Genomic DNA, 23,824 nt, shown 5'->3' on the forward strand with positions numbered 1-23,824 from the left:
AGTACAAGAATGGTCTCCATTCAGTATTTCCATGTGCCATAATTGGAGTTGTCTAGCTTAGCAGATGCCTCTAGATTGAGGTTGCTAGTCATAGACATGGTGCAAGAAATGTACTCAGAGTCTCGTGAAAATCTTTGTATGAATCAAGTGCAAAACATTGATTGTGCCAAGTGAAATCTGAATTGTTGGCAGTGAAGATAGAATTGCAGTAGGTAAAATCCGATCTATATTACAAGGCTTGTGGCAAATGATGCCAGGAATAGCCAAGAGGCTTTACAAGGTTGAAATGATGTGCACAATGCCATGAAAAATAGCCGAACAGCCTTTACAATGATGACATGTGTGTGTGAAATCAAATCATGTGCTATTTGCCCACTGAACAATTGGCAATGCCTCTGAACTCTGAAGTCTTCTCAATAAACTGATGAACGTGAGGTTTCAGGTAATGTGATGATGTGTAACCATATGTGAGTGTAGGGACTGACTCCGAGTAGGTACTAGTCAGGAATTTTGAGCATGGCTTAGATTGGCAAATTGGGGAGATTCAAAGCGTCCCCTCTACGGCAATCTAGTATACTCTGATCTAGATCTATACCAATTATCGATCGATGAAAGGACAACAAATAATTCCTTTTCTTTTGTTCTTTTTAAGTGCTGGGTCAGATGCGTCAATGTAGAGGCTAAGGTGCGAATAAGAAGTGAATTTGTCGGCAGTGAGGCTCAAAAGTGGGTGATACTTGTGCCAAAATGTGACGTGATGTGATGAGCATGTAGAGCACAAAAAATAGAGCGACTTTCCCTTTTGGAGTGCCCTCAAATTCTTCCTAGATCAAGAGATATGACTTGATCTAGGTGGATAGGCAAAGGGATTACAAATGTGCTCAATGATGATGTGTCATTGTGGGTCACATGCAGTGATGATGTGGCACTGTTCCTAGCAAGAGGTGTGCCTGTGAAGCAATGTGCTGAGGTGGCAACTGTGCCTGGCAGGGGACTATATACCACATGACACTAATGATGCGGTAGTTGACTGGGATGCTAATGTGGCACTATTGACTAGGATGCTGATGTGGTAGATGATGACATCACTAATGATGACATGGAACTTGACAACTGTGCTAATGAGCTGGCAGGATGACATGGCCAGATGATGTGGTAGATAATGATGACATGGTAGCCTCACGGGGTTGATGATGTGGTAGTTGTAGGTGGTGATGTAGCACTAGGGATAGACCGCTGATGTGGCAAGTGAGATGGGATAAGGTTGCCACGTGGGAAAAATCTGACCAGTGATCAAACCCAAGGTCAATTGACCTAACTCAAGGCCTATCTGCCATGTGTCAGAGGGAGGCTTAGAGAGAGAAGCTTGCTGTGAAGCTCAAGGATCTTCTAGTGACGGGTCTGAGGAGGCATTGAAGCTATGAAGTTTGAGCATTGGATGAAGTCTAGGTTGGCGAGAGGAGTCTTTGTAAGCTTTGGAGAAGGCTTTGCTGCTATTTTGGAGAACCATGCACTGCCCTTGTCCTAGAGGAGCTATGCACTATAGAAGTTCTTGGAAGCTAGGAGTTGTTGGAAGCCATTTGGAGGCACAGGAGCTTGGTGGCATGTTTGGAGCTGTTGATGGTGATCAAGGTCATATTTGGCATTCGTTGTTAGAATACCAAGGTGTTGGAGGCTGTGGGCTATGGCACTGTGCGGCCAGGGAGCTTAGGAGCATGTGGAGGCTGCACAAAGGACTGCAAGCTCCATTGACAGGAATCATTGTAGGGAGGCCTGTTGGCCTTGTTGTAGTAGGCGGCTGCGGACCTTGCTATGTGAAGGTCTGCAACTAGCAGAGCCCTCGACTGCATCTGTGAATTGGAGCATCGACAACACTTGGAGTCAAATGCACTGCAAAGGAGCTAGGTTGCATAGCTAGGAGCATTGTGGATGAGGCAACTTGGTTGTAGGAGACTTTGGAGAGCAGCCCATTGCCTTGCTATCACATGGATGTGCCGATATCTGGAGGAGAGTCACGATGATTGGAGATCTAGAGTGTTGTTGATGCAGTCCTGGGTGGAAGGAGCCTTTGGAATCAGTGAGTTGCCACCTTGATGCTTTTGCATCGGTGGAGCAGCTGAGTAGTTTCCTTCAGTGGTCAATGCAGCCTTGGAGGGTGGTAGAGCCCTATTAGTCTTGCATACGGGATGGCTCGGCCGAGAAGAAATTCATGGTAGCTGGGCTGAAAAGATCACAGAACTAGTCCTAGATAAGCAAGAACCTTATTTCACAAACATGATGCTCTCTTTCATGCTTGGCTGAGCCGATTGAAGTTGAAGGCACTACACAAGGTCATCACATGCAAAGATTTCTCTCTCTCTTTGTCTGTCTCTCACAGAAATCTCTCCACAATGAGCATGCATGGATGGAAAATGGATGAGATTCATAGAAATCTTAGTGGAAATGAATTGTAATGAACATAAATCTCTCTCTCCGTCACAAGAAACTATCATAAGCACTCAAGCAATGAACGAAAATATGGATGAAAACTTTTCAAATGGACATAAATTCTATCACTCATCGAAAGTGAAAGAAATCTTGATCTCAATCTCTCAATCACTCTCACAACAAGGATGGCGCCTCAACGAAAGGAACAACCATGCTCTGATACCATGACAAAATATGAAGAGGGGAGAGGAGAAGAGTGGAGATGAGGAGCGAGGGCATAGCTAGAGAGCACACCACAAATGACTAACTGTATACTAGATTTAGTTGAAAATGTAGAATATATACAAACCATTTAGGGTTAGGGTTATGGCATCTAACCCTTTCCTTTATAGCACTCTATTGGGTTGATGCTATGCACATATGATCACATGATGTTGAGCGTGCATAGCACTCTATTGGGTTAGTGCTATGCACACATGATCACATGATGTTGAGCATGAACTCTCAACAATTAGCCCACCTTTATTTTTGGGTTAATTTATCAAATTATTTAGAGCTCTAATTATTAGCCCAACCAACTTGGGAAAGCCTCTAAATTAGCCCTTGGGCTAAAATGCACCCCTAATTTTCTCCTTGCCCTAAACCCTTAGTCCCTCAACCATTGACCTCTGATCCAGGAGGGAGACGAGTCCTCCGCCATGTACTCTACCCTGAACCTTGGATCCTCCTTCTGAACCTTGAACCTCTACTAGACCTTGGAACCTTTTTCTAAACCTTGGAACCTCCTTTTGAGCCCTAAACCTCCCTCTAACCCTTAAGCTCCTTCTAAACCCTTCAACCCCCCAATGAAGGTGAAAGCCTTCGTTACCCCAATCAAGATGATGCACATGCCTTTCACAGATGCATGCACTATGTTTGCTTACCACATAGGTTACAAAAACCCTCAGAACCCTGCATACTAAGGATACCCTGCTCTTCTTGTGGAAGCCCTAGTAGGAAAGAGCTAACATTTGGCGCTGTTGTCGAGGAGACTAGGGTCTCAAGTAACGAGTAAACATATGCAAGTATGTATTAAAAAATAAACAAATACAAACTTTCATGAACATAGCACTCAAGGACAAGGAGAGTAAATTTTTTTCCCAACTCTAGCCAAACATATCAATCCCAAGCATCAACCTTGGGTTACTACCTTAACAAATTTTCTTTATTTCTTAGATAGAAGCCACTTGAAGAACAAATCAAGCTAGGTAATGGACACCAATTTGTAGAGCTCGCAATTTTGAACATTTCACCTTTTTATAGAAGAGCGATCCTAGCTAGCCATGTAAAGTTATGGCTCGGGAAGAGTTTAGGGTTTGACCCTAACCCTAAACCCATTCCTATAAAAACCCACTCCACCCCCTCATTCTTCTTCTTCCACATCTAGCCTCCAAACTCTTCCCCATCTACATGCAAGTTCTACATACGATTCCTACATGCAATTTCTACATGCAACACCTACATGCATGTTCTACATGCGAGTTCTATATGTACCTCCTACATGCAACATGCAACTCCTACATGCAACATGCAACTCCTACATGTAACTTGCAAGTCCTACATATAACTTGCAAGTCCTACATGCAGCTTATTTCACAACACCCTTTTGTTTGTGAAAATGTGAGAAAAAATGACATTAAATGTCCCCTTATGTTGAACCCACGTGATAGTAACGTATATCATTGAGTAACCCCCTCGAGTTTGAATCCAACAAAAGTTAAGTGTCTGTCAATCCATTATGATATCGATTGATGTAGAACTAGAGAGAGGTATTTTGTCTAGTTACTTCAAAAAGGCATACACTTTATGATCAAGGATAACCGAGCATTAAAGGTTGATTTTTGAAAAGTCTCATCATCTACTTTAAACATTTGAATGGAAGGAGTTTCTCTATGACTGAGATAAAGTTATGTTCACTTACTAAACATTGTTTATGGGCTGTAATTAGGATCATCTCATCATGGCAAGTCGAATCCCTATCCCCAACTTTGAGAAAATTGGAATTCTTGATGTTCCCAACTATCCAATATGAAAGATACTCTAGAGTAACCGTGTTATCAGTTGACTTTGGCAAATTGCTACTAGAAGGGAGTCGAGATCCACATACATCATTTAGATGTAGTGCGGAACGAGTTCATACATGATGTAGAGACCCTAGCCATCATCATTTGGACAACTAAAAATTCTATCCTTCCACTACACATGTGATGTGGATGGGTCATATGTGATGTAGAGACCCTAATCATCATCATTTGGACCACTACAAATGTTTCCCTTCCGCACACATTCAAGAATTTGAGGGGGATTTGAGATGTTCATGGAGGAGGATGCTTAAAAAGATATTTGAGGTGAACAAGAATTCTCGATCTTAACCTGAAAACCGACCTCTACAACCTCTACAACATGAAGTTGATGAGAGTAATTCAATGGAGGAATACACATCATAATGGAGAAGATAGTCAAAGATAAACTAGCAATGGTTGGTCAGACAGAAGATTCATCTTGGATCATAAGACTACTAATGCTAGACATGCTCCCTCAAAGCTATAAAGAGTTCATGGCAACCATAATTGCTAGAAAAAGGTCTACCCCAATTACTTCATAATTTGATACTTTGCAGAATTTTGGAGGAGAAGTTTGGTGGATTTTAAGATAAGGCCTTTGTTGTAAAAGGAAAGGGAAAGGAAAAATCTAGTAAGAATAAGCCTTAAATGAGGATTTGTACAAGGAAAATACTAGGTCCCATAAGAAACACAAGAGGTGTTTCAAACATATGGCAAATTGGCACAATTTACTAAGGCTACATGTGAGTTAAATGGACAAACTTTAAAACCCCTTATCTTGCATAGGTTTTCTACCCTAATCCTTAATTTCTTTTAAAATAATTAAACTTTAAATTCCTTCTATAAGTATATGTCTTTAAAACTTGTGAAGGGTTAAGGACAAGTGAAATAAAATTTCATAGAGGGAGAGGAAGATAGAGGTGGTCACAAAAATATCTACTCCAAGGAGCTAGTCATAAGGGTGGAGATGCCTATGATATCGATGCACAGCCAAATTTATTGTTCCTCAATTAATGTGTTCAACAAAACAATATCACCAATATAACCATAATTCACTATACTTTTGTTCAACAATGATTAAGCATTAATAAAATGAGAATTGAAATTGAAATAATGCCAGGCTATGGTACTCCATATCTTGAAAAGTCATGGATGCTCCACATGACTATTCTATTGAGTTAGAACATCATCACTATATCCTTGAGCTCTAGATATATTAAAGACATGAATTTCCCTAGATAGGATGTTGAGCTCCTCTTTTGATGGTGCCATATACATGCCCATATTGTTCATCTTGTATGTCCATATAATAATAAAAGAATAAGGTGTCGCTTCTTGATTGGCAACAATGGGAGGATGATATAATTAACTAGAGATATTGCCGATGTTGACCATAATCCAACATGATTCATGCCATTTATTGCAAAGCTAAGAGATAAGTTACATGTACATGCCTTCCTTAATCTTAGTCCCGATTGATTCTTTTGTCAAGAACTCTCTTGAATTGTACAAAAGTTTGTGCATGAATCTCCTCCAAAAGTTGAGGCGTGATAAAATTGTCTTTTTTTCCAAAATCACACTTTTTCCAATCACAAACCTACTTTTCTTATTATGGAATCCTCTTTTGAAAAATGGATCCATAACTTGAATAGAAAATTCTCTTTGAAGACCCATATCTCCCAAATCGCAACCTTTATCTTTGGAGAGACACTGGAGAATCACCCATGTTTGAAGACCCATGTCTCCCAAGTGGTGATGAATCTTAACCAATAAGAAACATTTTGACGTCCTTAGACCATCTTATGATTTTCTATCCATAAAAATCCACGGTTTTGGGCCTTAAATTGCATTTAAAGCTTGACACAAAAATCCACATTGAAATACGAGTCTAAAGTTATTTTTAACTATCTTTATTTCCATTATTTAACCTTCTAGGTAATTATATTATGTAAAATATATTGTGTCAAAATTGTTTTCATTGAAAAGTCTATAACTTTCTCATATGGACTTTCTCATTTGGGGGGGGGGAGGGGGGGATCGCTTAAGGAAGTTTAGAAAGGGATGCAACGGGAATAGCAAAAGGGATAGGATATGGGATGTATTACCAACTCATTACCAAGCACATATAGGCAAAATCTCTACCAAACTAGGCTAAGGAAATATGAGCAGGATCAGATGAAATTTTAGAGGGGGATGGGAGGGAATGGGGAAAGGGGTATGTAAGTACCGAGGGAAATGGAAAAGGAGAGGGAGAGGGAATTTTAGAGGAGGTGGGAAAGGGAAAGGGAGAGGGAGAGGGAGAGGGAGAAGGAGAAAGGGGACATGCCCAAAGGGGAAAGTGAGCAAGCAGAAAGGTGGAGGAGAGGGATAATTTTGCAGGGGAATTACAAGGGGAAAGAAAAATGGGACAGCATGTAGAAAGAAAAAGGGGGAGGTCTAACGATGCAATAATCTACTCGAAGGGTCATGAGGGAGGACATCAAGCAAAGTAGAGACAAAGAATAATCTTAAGATGAAAAGGAAGAAGAATGAGGACAAGTAGTTGAGATGGTGAGTGAGGTGTCAATCTCACCCATGCTAATTTGTAAATGTATTGGCATGTTGCATGCTATGCTTGAATTTTTTTCCACATGGCTAATGATGTGTATGACCATATTGCCATGAGGTTATGGACATGGGCATGGAAGCCTTATGAATTGCCTTGATTGGACTATGTAGTGTATAAGCTCTTTTTTCCTCTTTGTTTTTTGAACTCTAGAATTCTTCTCCTTATATACAAGATGAATCGATTCACTCATTTAAAAGACCGTGATCTAAATATAACTATGATTGAAGACTTTGTTGTTTAGCAAATCGGACTAGTTTTCCATTATAGGTAAGCATCATCAATTAGTTGCTTGACCATTTGTCTTGTCAAAAATTGATTCATAAGAAATAATTAGATTTCATGAGGAGGCTAAACTATTGTCCTAATATCAAGAAAGGTTATGGTTCATTTGAATGAAGTATGCTACATGCTCAAGGGGTTACCACATGCATTCAAATGAAGGGGCTTTATAATTCAAAAATTTAGGGTAAATTTATAGAAATACATGTACAGAAGGGAGTTTTTAAAGCAAAATTTCCAAAAATGTTGTAAGTTTATGAAGAAAAAGGGGTCATTTAATTCATTAAAATATTTTAGGAATAATACCATTTGAACGCATGTTATACATAGGGTTTCTTAAGGCTACATGTGATTCTTGCAATGGCTAATTACAATTCCTTTTCGATATGTAGGGCCAAGATTTGGCAACATGTAAGATGTATTGAACCAATCAAAGCAAGAATATGACTTAATGTGTTACCCATTATACATGGAGAAACACATAAGGTGTGAATAAATGCCTCACACTTATCAAAAAAAATCAAATAGCAACCAATGGGAGTAGGTAGACTATGGCGCAAAAGCTGAATTAGTGTCTGGAGAAGTATGCAGCAAAATTACCATAACTGGTCAGATAAAAGAATTTCCCTGCTTGAAAGGATTATTGTGCTCAAACATATTCAGGCGCCAATGGTGGTCTATGTTGCTATAGTCCTCCCTTTCTCTCAAAGTGGTCTTGCCTCACTAGAGAAGCTATCCAAAGAGTTTGTATGGTATATACAATGGCACTACACTCCATGGGCGATGGTACTCATGTCGAAGGATGCAGGAGAGCTCGGAATTGAGTCGTTCAAGAGTTTGACAGATTGCCTATGCTTTAAATGGGTCCTGAAGCTCAACTCGTGTCAACCTTGGACAGTCCTAGGTAGGCGTTGGCTACAACAAGGTGTATTAGGATTTGCGAATGGCAACTGCTTCTAGCAGAAGGTGCTTCTCTCTGCGTTTAAAATCAAGTTGGTGCAATCGGATATCTTTTCAAAGATGGTTTGTGTTTGGAGGAAATGGCTCGGTGATTGCATTTGGCAAGATGCTTAGAAGATAATGAGAGATTGTTCTTTAGCTTTCAACATATGGAACAATGGATTTTCCAATAACATGGCTCCTAGGCAATTAAAGCCATGTGTGGCCAAATGACTCAATCTTGAGGGGATTTGATGGATGTTGTATGGAACACGCAAGAGCATAGATGGAGCACCATAAGGGAGCTCTCTGACAAATTTATGGTCACACATTACGAAGAGGATTTTCTTGGAGCAACATTTGCAAGGTTGAGCGTGATTGGCCAACAAGCATAACTCTAGTTCGCAGCTTTGAATATGAGCTATGGAATTTCATAAAGGCCTAAGACTACACTATATAGTATAAATAAGTTGTACCGTTTCCCTTTGATAACTCTGTATAAAAACCATTCGGAGGTTGGTGAACTTATTAGAATAAACCTTTTTTGTGAGCCCATTTTCCTCACTACGTAATGGATCTCACGTAATTCACCCATTAATTTTCGCCTAGAAGGGCCACTCCCATCCTTTGCCTCGATGTAGTTAATGCCTTTTTTGCCTTTTTCCTCACTCAAAAGGCACACTTGCCGATAAGCGCGACTTTTAAACCTTCATATATATTGTAAATGGATATACATATTGTAAACGGATACTGAGCCTCTGTTTTTACGAACTATATCAGAAGCGCAACACTTTCGTCAGAAAGGGGATTGCTCGTAACGAAGACTGCAGTCACCATACTTGACATCTGCGCCGATAGCATCATTGCAGATGCTCCAGATGCGGTTCGAAAGCTGTGATAAGCAGCTGGTGCAGTCCTCTGGGGAGATCGAATTCGTGCAAGTGGCCTCTCCATACGCAGGACAATTGGCCCCTCCATTTTGGGTCTTGAAGTCACAGTTGGCGTAAGCCGTGTTCTCGACCAGTTGATGGAGTGTGGTGCCCAAGTTACCCCAGAAAGGGCTTCCGGACGGAATACCATTCGCGTTGCATTTGGCGTATACCAAGGAAGTATCAAATGCCCATGCAACATGCCCACAAAGCAATGCGATAGCACCGACGACGGCGACGAGAAGAACTCGGACTTCCATCATTTTCGCTAAAGAGAAAACACACAGACTAAGTCAAACATATGCAAGTTCCCAAAAGGAGACTATACCCAGATGCGAGACCGCAATAAGGATATGAGGAAGTAACCAGCCGCGTTATTCAAATAGAAATCGTGATCTCTATATACAAAGTCGGAAATTAGAATAGGGTTAACCTCAAGGGGAAGGCAAGCGGATGCAGTGCAAGTTTCGAAATCCCGATGTGGAAGGAATCCGAATGTTTGGGTTATAAGGAGGAGAATCCAGAGGACGATCGAGGATCAACAATTCAAATTGAGGTCGGTAGTGCGGTGGAGTTTCAATCAACTAACTGCGCCTGCATTTGGACTCTGGAGTATAAATCATTTTGATAGGGATGGTGGTGGTAGCTGAGGAGTTTAAATACCATTGTATACGCAACTGAATCAGCAACGTGCAAAGGCCGAACTACAGTTACCATGGTCCATAAGCCGTGCAACAAACAATTCGCTCGAAGGAGGGTGAGTGCCATCGATCCAATGTGTCCATTTTATATTGCCCAAACTGAGGATTTCGCCCAATGTTTTGATCAAACAACGATGTGAAATTCGGGTACATTATGTTGATTCTTGAACGTTCTCAACTCGTCTGAGTCCAGCCGCTGTGAGGCCCGAGGGTACCTGAAACCCACCCGTGCGATGATTTCAGCACTTTATAGGTCTGCAATTTCTCTTCCTGTGAAAGTCTTACACTGAAAGAAGTTAGAAGACTTTTAAGGTACTATAAAGCACGCACAATAACCTAGGTCAACGGAAACAGTACATATTTGGATTTAAGGCTCTCCTCTAGAGTCTACAGTCAGCAGAGCAAGAAAAGGTTGACTATGCCTCAAGACAAAATTGACTATGCCTTCAAGAAGGTTGTCCATTACATACCTAGAGTGGGACGGAACTTCATATATGTTTCAAATAATTTACTCATGGTGCAATACATCTTTTTCACATGTGCATTCATTTCTTGGCTAAAGAAACTACATATATTTGACACATTTCAATTTGAGAAATCACAATAGTAGAAAAGTGGGTGGAAAGGTGGCCTTTTTCCAATCTTTTGGTTATCCTGAATTTTCTCAAAAAGAATTTTTTGATTGCCACGTCTTTTGTTTGTCTACTTTTTAAAACAAGGAGTTAAAATTTCTTTTCTCAACAATGTTTTTCAATGCACCATTTTTATCCTTACTTTGATTTTCTTATTTTCCCTTTTTGAGTGAGTAAGAAGAATTTTATTAAAAGTTAAAATAAACAATAAACAAACAGCTTGATAAGCTCACATTACATGGATTCCTTGAGTGCTCTAACAAGCAATCTCAGGGTCTAATACCTATAGCTGAAATGTTGCAATACTGCCATATATCTCTTATTAAAAATACCTATAGCTGAAATGCTCAAGCGCATCTAAGCTACAGACTTGAACGATCCTGAAGAAGTTCTGTGGAGACCTGCAATGACGAAAAACAACAATGTTGCAATACTGCCATATATCTCTTATGATAATACCCCGGACTATGCTCCAAAGTTGAGACTCGCCATTTAAACTCCCTTTATCACCTAATAGGGCCATCTTCCAATTGATATGGACAACTATTTGAGCTCTAGCAAAGCCACCCACGTACTTTCCCCCACAATGCTCTAGTGATAGTGAATTGCAGAAGAGCTGAAAGAGGTTTCCTAAACCAACACTACAAAAGGGACATCAATGCGAAAACTGCTTCCATTTGCAAAATCTATCTTTTGTGGAGAGCTTGCCTACTAGATGATGCGCCACATGAGAAAATTCATATCTTAGAGGGAGTCAACTTCCACAAGAATCTAATCCTATGAGCCCAAATAGGTAGCGAGTCCCAAGGAGCCCACTTTCTCCATGCCTTCTGCACTGCAAGAGGTATGTTGGAGGTTTTTTGGATTGGGAAATCCTTGATTCCCAGTATGTGCAACTCCTTACCTCAACTATTAGTTTTGGACAAGAGCTTCAATTTCAAGCCCTCATAAAACCCAACTATTATAGCACATGCTTAACTTAGGGAGAATGGGAGCTAATACTGGAAAAATAAGCCCATATCACATGCATTAAAGAGGCTACTATAAAAAGCCCTTCATTTGTATAGTTTTGAGATACTTACATTAGAAACTATGATTTTCTAAAAAAGAATGATAAACCTGTAGGATTCTTAAGTTGAATTTTATTCCAACAAATTCTTTTAAAGTATATTTAATTCCATTAAAGTTAAAAATTTTAAAGCATTATTTCTTTTAAGGGAAAAGAGAGGTAATTCCCAAGCACTTGTTGCTTTATAATTCCTTGTGCAATAGTAATTCCCAAGCATTTATTGCTTTATAATTCCTTGTGCAATAGTAATCTAGTCCCCGAACGCATGGACCTCTTCTCTATTGAGTGGTCTTATTTAATATTTTTTCTTTTGGACTTTCAATACTGGCAATTTTGTAATTTATAAAAAATAAAAGTATTACGAGCCATTTTGCTCCACTATTAACTTAAGATAATAATAAATTAATATTATAAAATAGGCACCTTAATGTTCCCCATTTTAATGCATTATAATAGATTATAGTGCACCCAAGTAGTGCGCTATAAGATATACAGTCATATGAAAGCATAAACGAGATAAATTATTTAAAAATCCTTTAAAAGCGGGATACAAAATCATACTCCCAAATGGATGTACAAGGCAAGAGGTTACAAAAAATCCTTTGAAAGGGGATAAAAGTTCATGCTCTTGCAAAAAAAGAGAGACTTTAATATGGTAAAATGCACTATAAACACTTATTTCATTAATTTTGGACTCATATGTCTACTTTTGGACTATTCCTTAAAATCCTTCCCAACTGAAAAGTTTACTTTATGAAACTGTCATTCGAGAATCAAAAGTTTACTTTCTGGCACTATCATTTTCACATAAGACATTTCAAAATATCTCTCTACAATGTTGTACAAATAATGCAAAAACTACTATTAAATCCTAAATTTCTATTTCTTGTTTATAAGAATCATATTCTTAAAATAAAAAATCCGAGTTATTAGTTTAAATCCATGAAAAACCATGCTATTGAGGATTCACAACATTTTAAAAATGTATACATAAGAGACCTGTAAGACTCTTTTTACTTTCAATGCAGAAAACTATAACACTCTTGAATATTCAAGAAATTAAAAGGTTTATATACACATGAGACATGATGGAAGCCTCTTTTGTACTCCAAAAAGTAGCAATAGCTATGCTTGCAATTTTACATTATCATGTCATAAGTTTTACAACAAATATTGCTCTGGATGAGTCTTTGTACAAAGGATCTCCTGTGGCCTTTTCAATAATTTAATTTTTCCTTTACAATGAGTTTAGTACAAATGGGCGATCCAAACATTTGCTTGTTTGAATGTCCTTTTCTATCATGATCACAGAAATGAGCGATCCAAACATTTGCTTGTTCAGAATGTCCTTTCTGTCGTCACTTGTCGCTTGGGTGCCATCTTCATTCACTCTCATCTGACAACCACCACCACCTTCACTCTTTCTCGATATTTGAATGGTGTTATCATGGGCATTCTTCATTTGCGCTATCTCCTTCTACTTCCTCCTGGGCGAGCATCTTTGTGAACTCTGTAATGTGCATAATAATTGGTTGCGGTAATTTTATTTTGTCTTCTACATCATACCCCATGTGCTTCTTTGTTTTCTTTGACCTTGATTTCCAGGATACTATGACTGTCTCTGTGGAAAGTCTTGAAATTGCTTCATGGTTTGGGACCCATTCCTTTTTCAAACAACTACTATACAATGTACTGTTATCTTGGTTCTCCTTCTTGCCCCTTGGCTCATACCATACCGCTGTAAATGTTGTAGCTCTCCCCCGGTCATCCATGCTCACGTCAACTACTTTTGCAACCCAAAACTTCACGTTCTCATGTTCATCATCCGATGGTCGAACTGCAACAAAACAATGGACATCTATGTCTATTTGTGGCATAAACTCTCTCTTCTTGGGTCCACAATATGGACGTGGGAGCAACGATTCAAACTCATTTTCAAAGAGACCACATGCTGGACGCAAGTCATTACCAACATTTGGCCAAAATAACCGTTCTGCCTTAATATCATCTTCTCGCATTTTTGCAAGGTCCTTTATCAATTGGTAGGTCTTGCTAATTACAACAGTAGTGTGTTCCTTCCAAGAGGGCTTCCAATCAGGAAATCTCCGGAGCATTTCCTCTTTGTATGCAATAAAAGCTTTTAAGCCTTCTATTTCACCTTTGGATTTCTCGCTGAATTCTTTTATAGGAGCCCATGTTGGATGCATTTCTTTGCTCGAGATTGAAGTTAAGAGAGAGTAAGGTTCTTCAGGTTCCCATTTTGTATCAAGAGAATAGTGTTGCCATTGCATCACTGGTTTTTCATCCTTTAAGAAAAATCGAAAATAGTGTGGAGCGCTATGACCAATCAGGGCATCACCACCTTTTTGTATGAAAGGTAGAATAAAGCTCTTCCAATCATACATCCTCTCAACCATTGAGCATATTGTTCCTTCCTTATGGCCACCAACTTGCCTCCCGCATTTTCTTATCAAGTCATCCATTGTCTCCATGTCCTTGTGTTTTAGTTCTCTTGAAACTGTGCTAAATACCTGATCGATATCCTCATGTGTGTGCCCAACCAACAAAAACCCAACTTCAATCTCATTGAAGATTCTATGAGCGATTAGCATTGAGCAAAATGCAAAGAAGAGTACATTCTTATTCTCTCGTCCACAATTGTGTAAGAAAATAGTACGCAGCGGAAGATAACAACAAAACGCAAGTACACGATGGAAAGCTGGAGAGAATACAAAAATTCTGATATACCAAACTGCTGATACAACTGATGGTTGGCTGTCCACCCGTGCGCTCTACAGACAGAGCTTCGATGGTGATCTAGACAGATGCTGGACGGAGGACTATGAGCGTGAAGAACTGGTGATCTGATGATAGGGGGTGGCCACTTATATAGTGTAAGTGGTTGACGGTCGGCCCTGTAATAGGCAGTCGGCCTAATAGACAGTCGGCCTGGAAGACCAACCGACCCTTCAGAAAACATGCCGTCGGGCAGATGAAGGATCGCGCATAGGTCATACCGTCGGGCCTGGGGCTACCGGCAGCCCTCGGACCCTGCCGCTGGGGGCTTTGCCCCCAGACCCCCACCGGGGGCCTGCGCCCCCCGGACCCCCTGCTATCGGGGGGGCTATCGCCCCCCCGAACCCCCCCTTTGTGCAGACGGGTATCTACTCTTGGCTCCTAAGCCGTCTCATAACCATCTGGTCTACTCTAAGACCCCTTCCAGTGTCTAAACTGGGGATCCCTCCCAATATCTGATACCCATCATGGCTTCTCCTCATATGGGGGCCTTACAACATTGGGTACACAGAATATTGGTGGGTTACATGAGAGGTGGACATTTGAGCTAACTCTAACACCCCCCCTCAATGTTCACCCGAAGATGAACTACGTGTTCGGACCAATGCCGAGTCGATGTAGATGCCGCAACAATAAATCACTCCCAAGAGCCTTCGTGAAGATGTCTACGCAATTGTCCTCTGTGGGACAATACTCCAGCTCTATGACTCCATCCTCGATGAGCTCTCGTACGTAGTGATACTGGATCTCTATGTGCTTTGTACGAGCATGGAACACAGGATTCTTTGCAATGGCCATGCAACTCTGATTGTCGCATTTTAGAACCGTCGCATCTTCGATTGGAACTCCTATGTCTTGCAGGATCCTCCTTAGCCAAACTGCTTCACAAGCAGCAATGCATGCTGCCTTGTACTCAGCTTCCGTCGAAGATAGTGCCACTGTTGGTTGCTTCTTGCTAATCCAAGAGAACACTCCTGAACCAAGTGAAAAACAATATCCAGAAACTGACTTTCTAGAATCACAATCTCCCGCCCAATCTGAGTCACAGTAACCCGCCAAGGTCTTCCCTGCTCTGTAGGTAATGCCATACTCTAGTGTACCTTTCACGTACTTTAGCACACGTATCCCTGCTTTCCAATGGTTCTCTCGAGGTTGATTTGAGAACCTACTAAGTACACCAACTGCAAAGCTGATATCAGGTCTAGTGTTGCACAGAAAAATGAGACTCCCCACAAGTTTCCTATACTCCTTGATGTCGACAAGTGGTGATGCATCCTCCACTGAGAGCTTACCATTCACCTCCATGGGAGAGACCACGTCCTTACACTCGGTCATACCGAATGCCTTCAAGATCTCGCGAGCATATCTCTGCTGAGAGATGAAAATCCTGCCAGGTTTTTGCCAAACCTCAATGCCGAGGCAAAAGTGCATGAGCCCCAAATCTGTCATCTCAAACTCGGAACTCAACGACTCCCTCAACTGTTGCAGCATCTTCTCATGATCTCCTATGATGATCAAGTCATCCACGTAAAGGACTATTACCACATACTTGCCATCCTGCTTACAAACATACAGGTTAGCATCAGAAGCACTTTTTGAGAAACCAATAGATATGAGAAAGCTATCAATCCGTTGGTACCATGCCCTTGGGGCCTATTTCAGCCCGTACAATGCCTTCTTTAGTTTGCAAACCTTGTTCTCTGAATTGGGCACCTCAAATCCTGGTGGCTGGAACACATATACCTCCTCCTTGAGATGTCCATTCAAGAACGCAGATTTCACGTCCATTTGAAACACCGGCCACTGCTTATGAGCAGCCAAGGCAAGTACCACCCGAATAGTTTTCATCCTTGCTGTAGGAGCAAAGGAATCCTCAAAATCAAAGCCTTCAACTTGAGAGTATCCTTGTGCAACAAGCCTAGCCTTGTACTTTTCCAAAGATCCATCAGATTTGTACTTGGCCTTCCATACCCATTTGGTACCAATGATCTTCCTTTTTTCTGGACGATCAACCAAGTCCCAAGTCTGATTCTTCATGATGCTGTCATACTCCTCTTGCATGGCAGCTTTCCAATTTGGATCCGCCATTGCCTCATCCAAATTCATAGGCTCTTGAACTTTCATAATCTCAGCCATCAAGACCATATTGACTATGTGTTCAGAAGCCCTTTTCTGCTCCTCTATCCTCTTTGATCGTCGAAGTCCATCTGCAGATGACTCCGCCAAGTCTGGAACCGGATTCTTCTCATCAAAGAGCTGCCTTGCCCACTTTGGAAGTGGCTTACCTTGTGGAGCCAAGGCATGTTGTGGTGTTGGTGGAGTTTGTTCCTCGAAGTACTCCTCCTCATTCTGCAACTCTGCTTTAGATACGGGCACAAGGTGAGTTACTTTTACGGCTGATGATAAAGTGGAAGGGCATACCTCCTCCTCCACTGTATGTGGCTGTTCCCAAAACACCACATCACGACTGACCACGATCTTCTTTGCCTCTGGATCATATAGCCGGTACGCCTTTGACTCCTGGCTATAGCCCATGAAGATACACTTTCTGCTCTTTGGATCTAATTTCTTTCTGGTGCTATCTGGAACATGAACAAAACACTCACATCCAAATGTTCTGAAATGAGAAGCGGAAGGCTTTTTACCTGAGTAAGCCTCCAAAGGTGTTTTGCCCGTCAAGGCCTTTGTGAAGCTTCGATTGAGGATGTAGACTGCTGTATTGACTGCCTCAGCCCAAAAAGACTTAGGCAATCCTTTACCTAGTGCCATGCATCGTGCCATCTCCATGGTAGTACGATTGCGACGCTCTACAACACCATTTTGTTGCGGAGTATGTGAAGTCGTGAGTTGGTGCTTAATGCCATTCTCGTGCAAGTATGTGTCGAACTCTTTTGACAGGAACTCTCCTCCTCGATCCGTGCGAAGCTTCTTTACCTTCAGCCCGCTTTCGTTTTCCACCATCTTTTGCCACTGTTTGAATTTTCCAAGAGCTTCAGCCTTATCTCGTAAAAAATACACCCACATGTATCTACTGTAGTCGTCGACGATAAGCATATAGTAGTTACATCCCCCCAAAGCTTGAGTCGGAGCTTTCCCACTGAGATCAGCATGAACCAATTCTAGAGGAGCCTTTGCCCGATAGCCGCTCTCATGTGGAAAAGCCTTCCTTTGTTGCTTGCCCATCATACAAGCTTCACAAGGTTCCTGCACCTTTGAGAGTGCAGGCAAGTGTGCAACCATCCCTGTTTTCTGCATTTCCAAAAGAATAGGATAACTAAGATGACCAAATCTTTCATGCCATACCTTACTGATGCCCACTCCTGAAGAGACTGTTAGTGCCGTCAGCTCGTAGAGATTGTTCTTCCTTACTGCCTTGCCGACCACCTTGCCCGCTGCATTAAGGATTTCTGCTCCGGTCCTCTTGAAACGCACCTCCAAGTTGCGATCAATTATCGCAGCAACCGAAAGCAAGTTCTTCTTTAGCTGAGGAACTAGTAATACATCAGAAAGCTCTTTAGTTTCACCCTCTTGAATGGAAAGAGAGATAGTACCTGTACCTTCCACAGGGCATTTTGCATTATTACCAACCGTCACGTTCATGGGCTCTTGTAGAGGCTTGAAAGAGCTATACCAGTCCTTCTTTCTGGTCATGTGACGGGACGCTCCACTATCAAGGAGCCACGAATCATTCGTTGTTGAAACTTCTGTTGAGGAGCATATTTCTTCAATTGCAACCCATAGCTCCAACTCAGTTTCAACTGTGTTGGCAGATTCCTTGCCTTTCGAAGAAGACTGTGTAGTGCCATTCTTTTCGTCCTGCTGCTTCTTTCTGCAATCCTTGATCATGTGACCGCTTTTGTTGCAGTAGTGGCACTTACCTGAAAACTTCTTCTTCTTACCATTCTTCTTCTCTCCACCCTTCCCTTTGGATGTGGTTGAGAATGCTGCATCACTTCCGCCATCGCGGGTCTTCATTCGCATCTCCTCCTCTAGAAGCATCGCGCTGAACTCTTCAAAAGTGAGGGGTGGATTTCTTACCTGCGTGTTGAGTGTCGTGACCAACGCATCGTACTTTTGTGGAAGGATCCGAATGCACCTTCTGGCCAACTCTTCGCTGGTCTTTGTAATCCCAACCGCCGCCATCTGATCACGTAGATTCTTGATCCGTGTGATGAATGTCTCAGCTGATTCTCCATCAGAGCACCTCTCTGCAGCAAGCATATTCTCCAGATTTTGAATTCTGGTCTGATTCCGCGTTTCATACTGACCTTTCAGTATGTTCCAAGCCTCACTTGCCTTGTCTGTATGCTGAATCAGAGTCAAAACAGAATCACTTGAACTGGTAACAAGAGCGCAGAGTGCATCTGCGTTCCTTCGTTTCCATGCCCGAAGAAGATCTGCATTCGGTGGCGTTATGACGTTGGGGTTGTTTGGATTCGGTGATCCAACCGGTTCTGGATCCAATCCCAGAACAGTATCCAGAAGCTCATATGAATCCAAGATCGCGCTGATCTTGAATTTCCACAAAGTATAATTCGTCCCATCGAGCTTGCCTTCATTGAAGGCAGGTGGACGAATTCGCAACGGGGTTGGTGCAGCCATCACTCCTAGTAGCCTTTGCTAACAAAGCTCGTTGAACTTGCAATAAAGTCGTTACTCAGATAGCCTGAGCTCTGATACCATGTAAGAAAATAGTACGCAGCGGAAGATAACAACAAAACGCAAGTACACGATGGAAAGCTGGAGAGAATACAAAAATTCTGATATACCAAACTGCTGATACAACTGATGGTTGGCTGTCCACCCGTGCGCTCTACAGACAGAGCTTCGATGGTGATCTAGACAGATGCTGGACGGAGGACTATGAGCATGAAGAACTGGTGATCTGATGATAGGGGGTGGCCACTTATATAGTGTAAGTGGTTGACGGTCGGCCCTGTAATAGGCAGTCGGCCTAATAGACAGTCGGCCTGGAAGACCAACCGACCCTTCAGAAAACATGCCGTCGGGCAGATGAAGGATCGCGCATAGGTCATACCGTCGGGCCTGGGGCTACCGGCAGCCCCCGGACCCTGCCGCTGGGGGCTTTGCCCCCAGACCCCCACCGGGGGCCTGCGCCCCCCGGACCCCCTGCTATCGGGGGGGCTATCGCCCCCCCGAACCCCCCCTTTGTGCAGACGGGTATCTACTCTTGGCTCCTAAGCCGTCTCATAACCATCTGGTCTACTCTAAGACCCCTTCCAGTGTCTAAACTGGGGATCCCTCCCAATATCTGATACCCATCATGGCTTCTCCTCATATGGGGGCCTTACAACATTGGGTACACAGAATATTGGTGGGTTACATGAGAGGTGGACATTTGAGCTAACTCTAACAAATTGTCTGCTTGTATTCTCAAAGTTGCTGGTAGGCGACCTTTTTCTGCATGTACATTGTGAATTGCCTTCATAACGGATGTTACAACTTGATTGCTATCGTGTAGATGCAAGGAATCAATCCATATGTCTGCAAAAAACTTAAATCCGTGCACTAACACTCCACATAGATGTGTCTTTAAAAAGTATTTGCCTTGTAGCTTAGGTGGAGTGTTAACGAATCGAGGTAATGTTGTTGTATTTTGATCCATACCATCTACAATAATGCACATGTACTCATTTGGGTGAGAAATAGCTTGCTCCTTCCAAAATGCATATTTTATTCTAGAATGTCGAACAAGTCCATGATGAAATTCTCTCTTTCTTTTGTAAGCTTCTTTTTGTTCTGGAGATGTTGCACTCTCAAGTGCTCGCTTTAGATCATCATAGTCGTTGCACTTTGACATTTTTTGCCTCTTTGGGATTTTAACATGTCCAAAGCTTTTTTTCCAAAGAGTATACAAAGTATGAAAAGATGCCGGTGCATGCCCTCTTTGCCTCTGTGTTTCTCCAATAGAGTTAAATACTTCTTTTTTGGTCAAACCTATCGGAAGATGCATTTCTGATAGGTGGGGTTGTGGTAAAGCATTTTCATAAATGTAATCTTTCAAAATTGCTGTTGCCGCAACCGTTGAGGCTCTTGTTTTGGGCCTTCCTATGTTTCCATGAATGTTAAATTTAACTCCATACTTTGCTTTATTAGCCAAATTCCAATATGTGCCATGTGATAATCCTGTAATAATGCGATATGCATTATTGCATATACTTTTTCCATTTATAAGAGGCCTTATTTGATGTCCTGAACTTCGCCTTCTCTTATCATTTACAAGAAAGCAAGACAATCTCGTGAGTAGGTATTCATTTCTTCTGCTTCCTTTCCTTTGCCATACATGTTCTCTACAACCCTTGATGTCATGTAAGTTAATGGATCGCATACATGTATGCTTACAGCATGTAGATCGCATTGCTTTTAGCATAACATCTTCATTCATTACTCTTATTCTCTTTGGTTGCTTTTCTGGATCTGCCTGCACTCGTTGTCTTTTCATGCATCTGTATGTCCGTTTTGGGACCTTCTGTTCATTCTTATTTGGATTTGTGTAGTTCTCCTTGTAAGATTTATTTGTCACGTTGTTTTCATGAGATGTTGCATCCTTGATCTTATCACTCTGACAGTCAAATACTGAATATTCCTTTGTTGATGTCATCCTTGCTTTTGATACATTCGTCAAACCATTTGTAACATTTACAAGTTCACAATCAAAGTCAAACACCGAATAGTCCTTTGTTGATCTCATCCCTACTTTTGATACAATCGTAGAACCACTTGTCACAATGGCATTAGAGTGTCCCGAATGATCTTCAAACTCATCTATTCCTGAGAGAACATCACTCATTGATGCACTTTCTATGGATTTCATAACTCCATAGTCAGTGGTGATAGACTGTCCAGAATGATCTTCAAACTCATCTATTCCTGAGAGAACATCGCTCATTGATGCACTTTCTATGGATTTCATAACTCCATAGTCTTGAAACTCCTCTACTCCAGAGAGAACATCACTCATTATACTATCGTGCATGATTTCCATAATTCCATAGTTACCTGCTTTGACTCTAAGAACTTTATCAGTATCCATGAAGCCATCCATGCTTGAAGATATAACACTTTTCACATCTTTGCCCAAGTTCTCAATGTGCATGAACTCATCCACCCCGGATAAGGCATCACTTGTGAAATATTTTTCTTTCTCGGTACCAATGAACTCATCAACTTCTAATAAGACGCCAGTGCTATAGTTGAGTGCATTGGAATCATCCATCTCTGAAGGAATAGAGCTTGGTACATTGGCATATTCTTTCAATTCTTTGATGTTGTAGTATACATTATGTTTATCATTAAAAACCACATGCCGAGTCTTTCCAATCTTTAAAAATTGCATGCTCCATCTCAAATCCTTACCTACCTCATAGTAGGGACCATCCAATGACATTGAGTTATCATCCATACCATCATCAGTAACTTTTTGAATTCTCATCTGCGCAAATGTCCAGTGTTCAACTTGTTCAAATCCCAAGACTTGACCTTCTGCTACATACTTATTTGTAAATGATAACATTTGTAAAATATCTCCCACTCTAAAATCCAAAGATATGCACTTTGTATTCCTGATGACATGTGTTGGATAAGTCTCATCTCTGTCCCATGCAATAAATGCTTTGTTGGAAGTATTATAGGGCATAACATCTCCAAGGATTTCCATATCCCCACACTTATGCTTTAGCTCAACATGTGCACTAAGAATCCTTGATACGATAACCGCTACCTTATCTTCGCCAAGTCTTCTAAAGTGACAAATAGAATTTGGATCACTTTCATGGATTGTAGCAAATGCAACTACTTCTCTTTTGCAACATAAAATCACCTCCATCCCCGGAATAAATTTTGTAGCCATCTCCTTTGTGAGTTTCCTCTGCAAACAAGCTGTAACAACAATTATAAAGAACATTAGTCTCTTCTCAATAATCTACTTTATTAATGATTTAAAAATCCAGAACGTGTTTGAAAATTTAATTAGACACTAACCAATAACAACCAATAACCCTAAACCCTAAACCGTAAACCAAAACAACCCTAAATCCTAACCAATAACAACCCTAAACCCTAAACCCTAACCCCTAAACCCTAACCCCCAAACCCCAAACCCTAAACCCTAACCCCCAAACCCCAAACCCTAACTCCCAAACCCTAAACCCTAAACCCCAAACCCTAAACCCTAACTCCTAAACCCTAAACCCTAAACCCTAACTCCCAAACCCTAAACCCTAAACCCTAACTCCCAAACCCCAAACCCCAAACCCTAACTCCCAAACCCGAAACCCGAAACCCAAAACCCTAAACCCTTAACCCTAACCCCCAAACCCTAAACTCTAAACCCTAACTCCTAAACCCTAGATCCTAAACCCTAAGCCCTTAACCCTAACCCCCAAACCCTAACCCCCAAACCCCAAACCCTAACCCCCAAACCCTAAACCCTAAACCCTAAACCCTAACTCCCAAACCCTAAACCCTAAACCCTAAATCCCAAACCCTAAACCCTAAACCCTAACTCCCAAAACCCAAACCCTGAACCCCAAACCCTGAACCCTAAACCCTAAACCCTAACTCCCAAACCCTAAACCCTAACTCCCAAACCCTAAACCCTAACTCCCAAACCCTAAACCCCAAACCCTAAACCCTAAACCCCAAACCCTAAACCCTAACCCCCAAACCCTAAATCCTAAACCCTAACCCCTAAACCCTAAACCCTAAACCACCAAACTCTAAACCCTAACCCCCAAACCCTAACCCTCAAACCTTGAACCCTAAACCCTAAACCCTAACTCACCAAACCCCAAATCCTAAACCCAAACCACGAAATCCTAAACCTTAAATCCTATGAGTGTTTTCAAGTAATATCATTTATTTAAGTAATAGTTTTAATTAGAATTTATAAGTAATAGTGGAATTGATAGTTGGGAGGGTGGTAGTGGGAGAAAGGGAGAGTGGGAAAGTGGAGAAAGGGAGTGTGGGAGGGTGGTAGTGGGAGAAAGGGAGAGTGGGAGAGGGAGTGGGAATGGGGGCGGTGGGGGTGGGGGTGGGAGAATGGGAGTGGGAGTGGGAGTGGGAGAGGGAGTGGGAATGGGGGAGGTGGGGGTGGGAGAATGGGAGTGGGAGTGGGAATGGGAGTGGGAGTGGGAATGGGGGAGGTGGGGGTGGGGTGAGGGTGGGAGGATGGGAGGATGGGAGTGGGAGTGGAAGGGGTGGGGTGGGGAGTGGGAGTGGGAGGATGGGAGTGGGAGAGGGAGTGGGAATGGGGGAGGTGGGGGTGGAAGTGGGAGGGGTGAGGTGGGAGGATGGGAGTGGGAATGGGGGAGGTGGGGGTGG

General features: G+C 41.8%; 1 pseudogene across 1 annotated transcript; it reads right to left on the bottom strand.

Moving 5' to 3' along the window:
• Positions 1-8,848: 8,848 nt before the first annotated feature.
• On the bottom strand, positions 8,849-9,808 carry LOC147895152 (antifungal protein ginkbilobin-like protein pseudogene; annotated as a pseudogene). The gene is made up of 2 exons (XR_015542038.1): positions 9,718-9,808; positions 8,849-9,552 (listed from the first exon to the last, which is right to left on the bottom strand). The product of XR_015542038.1 is annotated as an antifungal protein ginkbilobin-like protein pseudogene (transcript).
• Between the last annotated feature and the right edge of the window lie 14,016 nt (positions 9,809-23,824).

This window comes from Dipteris shenzhenensis, chromosome 13 (assembly GCF_047967505.1).
Source record: "Dipteris shenzhenensis isolate YYH24624 ecotype China chromosome 13, Dip_SZ_1.0, whole genome shotgun sequence".
Taxonomy (NCBI): domain Eukaryota; kingdom Viridiplantae; phylum Streptophyta; class Polypodiopsida; order Gleicheniales; family Dipteridaceae; genus Dipteris; species Dipteris shenzhenensis.